Source organism: Nicotiana sylvestris, chromosome 11 (genome assembly GCF_000393655.2).
Source record: "Nicotiana sylvestris chromosome 11, ASM39365v2, whole genome shotgun sequence".
In the NCBI taxonomy this organism is placed as follows: Eukaryota; Viridiplantae; Streptophyta; class Magnoliopsida; order Solanales; family Solanaceae; genus Nicotiana; species Nicotiana sylvestris.
The window spans coordinates 39,767,303-39,773,091 of record NC_091067.1 but is presented as its reverse complement, the minus strand read 5'-3'; positions in this window follow the sequence as shown (position 1 = coordinate 39,773,091).

Here is a 5,789-nt window from a genome sequence, read left to right as displayed (position 1 = left end):
TATAAGCTCTGCAGTAATTTTACTTATTTCTGAAGCTAATTGGTTATAGCTGCTTTTGAACTGTTGAGATGGGGAACTTGGTAAAACGTTGGCCTTTTAATCTCATTAGAAGAGTTTAATTCTGTCTTTAATTCAAGTTTTAGTTTGAACATGTTTGCGTTTGAATGTTAGTCAGTGATAATGCTTCTAGAGGTTAAGTTTGGTTTAAAATAGATATGGGATTCGATTTTGGTCGAATATTCTGTAATCTAAAACCAACATTGTGTAAATGGACCTGGTCATAATGTTAAAATCTGTTTAAAAAGTCAGGACAGCATGTTTGCTTAGTTAGGTCAGTAATGGAGTTCTATATATAATTTTGGGTAGTCATTTGCTTAATTAGATATTGAATGATCAAATATCACTAGATATGGTAGCTTCTGCGTAAGAGCAACGTGATTAGTTGCGTTGTTGCGAAATTGAAATGGCTAAATTCCATTCCCTTTTGTTAATCGTTGAAATTGGAGTGTAATTCTGCTTTCATAATCAAACCATTATTAGGTTTGATTCGTTTGGCTTTTAAGTTTGAATGGAAATCTGAAGTATGTTGAATTACGATCCTCCAGTTCTACTGCAATGGATTTGTCGTAATTTCGAAATTTGGTTGATATATGTTTGTTTAAGTTTTTTTGATGGCTATTCTCTTTTAAGAGCTTTAGATATAAACTAGCAATCATTTTAAGCCAGCAATAATTGGCGGATTTGTATTGTTCTCTTGGTACGTAAATAAATACAATTTGCCTCCTCTGTATTTATTTAATCATTTGCTAGTATTCATAATTTTGCTATAATATCATGTAGCGTCTATCTTTAGTTGGAAAATAAGTTATTTGAAAAAATGTGAATTTCGTTAAATTGAATTCCCATTGCTTTACTAATCGATAGGCTGCTTGGTTAGCATTTACTTTGGTTAGGCCATTTGTTAACCTTAGGAAGATACAAAATTAGATTGGGATTAAAACAAATATGATCTATTGGTTCGAGCCATTTCGTATAGGCATTGGTAAAGCAACTAAGTCATAAAGCTAGCATATTTTTCCCATTTAGCAAAATAATCACTTATGAACATCCTTAGTTCGTTTTGGCTGAGTAAAACAACTCGAGGTGTGCCATGTTGAATAAAATCCCAAAACTCATGGCCCTCATTTAATTAGTTTTAACTCTTTAGAAATTGAGATTTGCCATTTTGTTGAATAATCTATGGCCCTCAGATAATTAATACTAACTCTTTTATAATCGGGATGCTCCGTGCCAAATATAAATGACAAATGCGTGGCCCTCATATAATTATTTCTTTCAAAAATACTTAAAATTTGAAGTGTGCCATTTAGCTAATTTTCAGGGCCCTCGCAAAGTTAATAACGCGTTAGTTGCTTTAGGCACGTTTAATATACTGTCGTGGTTATGGACACGTTCGCGTGACATGATTACAATTCTAAAGATAATTCGGAGTATGCGTTCACGCAACTTCGAACAAATCTTCTCAATAAAAAAATGGGTTTTCAGAGGTTATTAAATTAAATTATCTCATATAGTCCGAGGTGCGCCGCCTACCATTTAATCATATAAAAAATGACAAATGTTCGTAGTTTGTTTTAAGCACGCGCAACTTCGGCCAAATTCGTTTTTATAATAAAAAATGTTATTAATTTAATTATGTACACGTACGCATGACATGATTCCTTACATACCAAAAAAAAAAAACGAATATACGTACGCGTGATTCGTTTCAAGACAATTCTATAATTACAAATAATCAAGCTAAAAGCGGTAATAAAAGTTAAAAATACGCAATAAGTTTAAAATGTGTAATAAGTCAGATAATTAGGCCAAATATAAATTGTTAAGCGACCGTGCTAGAACCACGGAATTCGGGAGTGCCTAACACCTTCTCCCGGGATAACAGAATTCCTTACTCGGATTTCTAGTTCGCGGACTGTTAAACAGAGTCATATTTTCCTCGATTCGGGATTCAATCGGTGACTTGGGACACCATAAATCTCCCAAGTGGCGATTCTGAATTTTTTAACATAAATCCCGTTTCGATTGTCCTTTAATTAGAAAAACTCCCTTATACACCCCTTTCCCGGGGTGAAAGAAAAAAGGAGGTGTGACAACGTCCCTTTTGTCGGGGGCACTATATTCGTGTTATGATTGTAGGTGGATCCATAGCAGGTACTCCAGTCCACCGACCGTAGCTCCCCTTCACTTTTAGCTAGAAGCATTGGTGAGCCTTTTTCCTCCCGGGGCCTTGCGTAGCTCATACCGCTTTTTATTTCGGAACCTTGTTTTGGTTTTTGGTGTAAGGTATAGCCGGAGCCTTGTTACCGGCAAGTATTGTATCACTCTTTTGTATCCCTAGAGGCTCCGTAGACAGGAAATGTGGGGTATGTACTTATGTATTTTGGGCAGTATAACTTGTAAACCACATTAAGTAACTATGTATACAATGTAAATCTCGTAAGAATGTGTTTAAATTTATAAATGGCTATTTCACTTGGTTAATGGGAAATGGAAACGCGGGGTAACACGTGGAATAGGAAAGGCACCTAGGTCCGCTTGGCTGGGGCTGCCCGGTCGAGCGCCGGTCGTGCCCCTTGGTTTTAGGGCGTGACAAAAGCTAGGCAAGCCGAGTGTTACAAATTTTATTACCCTTTTTCCTTAACCTTTTAACAATTTCAAATGAACATGTGATCAATAGTTGAATGATAATAGTAATAAAAGAAATGCGGAAAACGAAATCTGATAATTTAACTAAATACTAGTACGAAAATCCAAAATACAACTCTAACCAGAACTGGTATCACAATGTCACGGACCATCTACGAATACTACAAACAATGGTCTGAATAGAAAAATACAAGTCTGTCTCTAATATAAATAAAAACAGAATGGAAAGGATAGAAGGGGATGCCAAGGCCTGCGAACGTCTGTAGGACTACCTCGGGTCTCCGCTGGACTGAAGGTAGCAACCTCGCTATGGTCCAGAAGCTCTAGTACCGGTATCTGCACATAGTGCAGAGTGTAGTATCAGCACAACCGAACCCATGTGTTGGTAAGTGTCAAGCCTAACCTCAGCGAAGTAGTGACAAGGCTAGGACAAGACTACCAAATAAACCTGTGCAGTTAAAACATATACGGAAAATAATAATAAGGGAAGCTAGTAGCTAAAGATGGGAATGGGGAACATGCTGCGGGGAATATCAAGTATTAACAAAATTTTAGTAGAGGAGCATAAAGAACACCATAATTTCATATCAACAAGAATAAGGAAAACAGTAACGAATCAATATTCACTTTTATTCTTTATTGTTGCGGCGTGCAACTCTATCCCAGTCATATAATATTGTTACGACGTGCAACCCGATCTAATATAATGTTGTTGCGGTGTGTAACTCGATCCAAATCATATGATACTGTTGCGGCGTGCAACCCGACCCCACATGTCCTCCCTTATTACTCCTTGTTGCGGCGTGCAACCCGATCCCATATAATATTATTGTGGCGTGCAAGCCAATCCCAATATACAAATCAACACCAATTACAAAGAATCCCGACAAGGGAACAATAATATAACAACAATATCCCGGCAAGGGAAACAATATCACAAGAAATAACATCCTGGCAAGGGAAACAATATCATAAACACTAACTTCCTAGCAAGGGAATCAACTATAACTAATCCAGTTTCAACAGTTAATTCACAAGATAAACCTCAACCCGAGTCAATACTTGACAATTGACAATTACTAATAATTCATCGTGAATCTTGTGCCACGGTTGCTAACCATCCAATTAAGCATGATCAATACATAATAAAATCACAACAAATCCAATTATAAGACTCACGGGTATGCTTGACACCAACATATAGATACTCGTCACCTCACCTATGCGTCGTACTCGACACTAACACATAGCAAATAAGATACAATACTTATTCCCTCAAGCTAAGGTTAGGCCAAACATTTACCTAAATGTCACGAACACAATCAAGCCTCAACTACCGGTTTACCTCTCGATTCGACTTCCAATTCGCTTGAATCTAGTCACAATTTACTTAACGATATCAATAAATGTTAAATAAACCAATTCTAATGCATGAAAATAGGTTTTCTAATAATTTTCCCAAAAAGTCAAAATCGACCCTGGGCCCACTTGGTCAAAACTCGAGGTTCGGACCAAAATCCGATCATCCATTCACCCACGAACTCAAACATATAATTTGTTTTGAAATCGGACCTCAAATCAAGGTTCAAATCCCCAAAATTTAAAAATCCTAAGTTCTACCCAAAATCACCCAATTTCCCATGAAAATCCCTTGATTTTGAAATGAAATCATGTAAAAAGATGGATTAAATTGAAAGAAGTGAGTTAGAAATGACTTACTAATGATTTGAAAGAGTTTGTGCCCTTGAAAAATCGCCCAAAGATGTTTTAGGGTTTGAAAAGTTGGAAAAATGAAGAGAAATCCGTCTAAGTTATAATTTACACAGGTGCAGATGTTGCAATTGCAACCAGGGGTTCGCATTTGCGAACCTTTTGAAAATCTGCTATCTTCGCAAATGCGAAGAAACTGTCGCATTTGCGACCCCCTGAAAAATCCTGTCATTTTCGCAACTGCGAAGGAAGAATCGCATTTGCGATAGGTGGGCTTCGCAATTCCAACAAATGCTCGCATTTGCGAAGAGGGACTGCCCAGGCTTGGTTCACATTTGCGACGCCTTGGTCGCATTTCCCAAGCCTGAGAACTTTGCATTTGCAAAGCCTGATCTTGCAATTGCGAGATCAGAGGCCTGGGCAAAAATACCAGATACCAGCTGAAACTTCCTAAGTCCAAATACACTCCTTGGCCTATCCAAAACTCACCCGAGCCTTCGGGCTCCAAACCAAACATGCACGCAAGTCCAAAAACATCATACGGACTTGCCGGTGTGATTAAATCATCAAAATAACATCAACAGCTATAAATTAAACCTCAAATTTATGAAATCACTCAAGAACATTGAAATTTCTATTTTCTCCTCTATAGGTCCGTTTTATACTAAACGAACTCCGATTCTTACCAAATTCCACATACTCAATTAAATTATTATTTTAAACTTGTACCGGGGTCCGAAACCAAGATAAGGGCCCGATACCATCAAGAATTGCATCAATTCACTTCTAAAAACCTTTATATTTTCCAGCAAATAATTTTTTAAAAATTCTTTTCTCGGGCTTGGCACCTCGGGATTCAATTCCGGGCATACGCCTAAGTCCCATATTTTACTACAGACCCTACGGGACCGTTGGATTATGGGTCCGGGTCCATTTACCAAGAATGTTGACCAAAGTCAACTTTAATCAATTTTAAAGGCCAATTTCCTTATTTTACTTATATTTCAAATAAAAGCTTTTCGGAAAATGCGCCCGGATTGCGCACGCAAAGTAAAGTGAGACTAATATAGGTTTTTAAGGTCTCGGAGCATAGAATTTACTTTTAAAACAAGCGATGACCTTTTGGGTCATCACAGATATCCCTGAATGTAAGAGTTCTATCGGTTGATCCACTAGTTGTGCATGACGCTGAAGTTTATCACATTTTTATACAAAAATCTTTGCATCTTGCTCCATCCAGGGCAAATACTATTGAACCCTTATTAGTTTAAGAACCAACAAGTCTGCACCGGAGTGGTTCCCACATACTCCTTTGTGAACTTCCTCCATCACATAATCTGCCTCCGATGTCCCTAAACAAAAAGCCAATG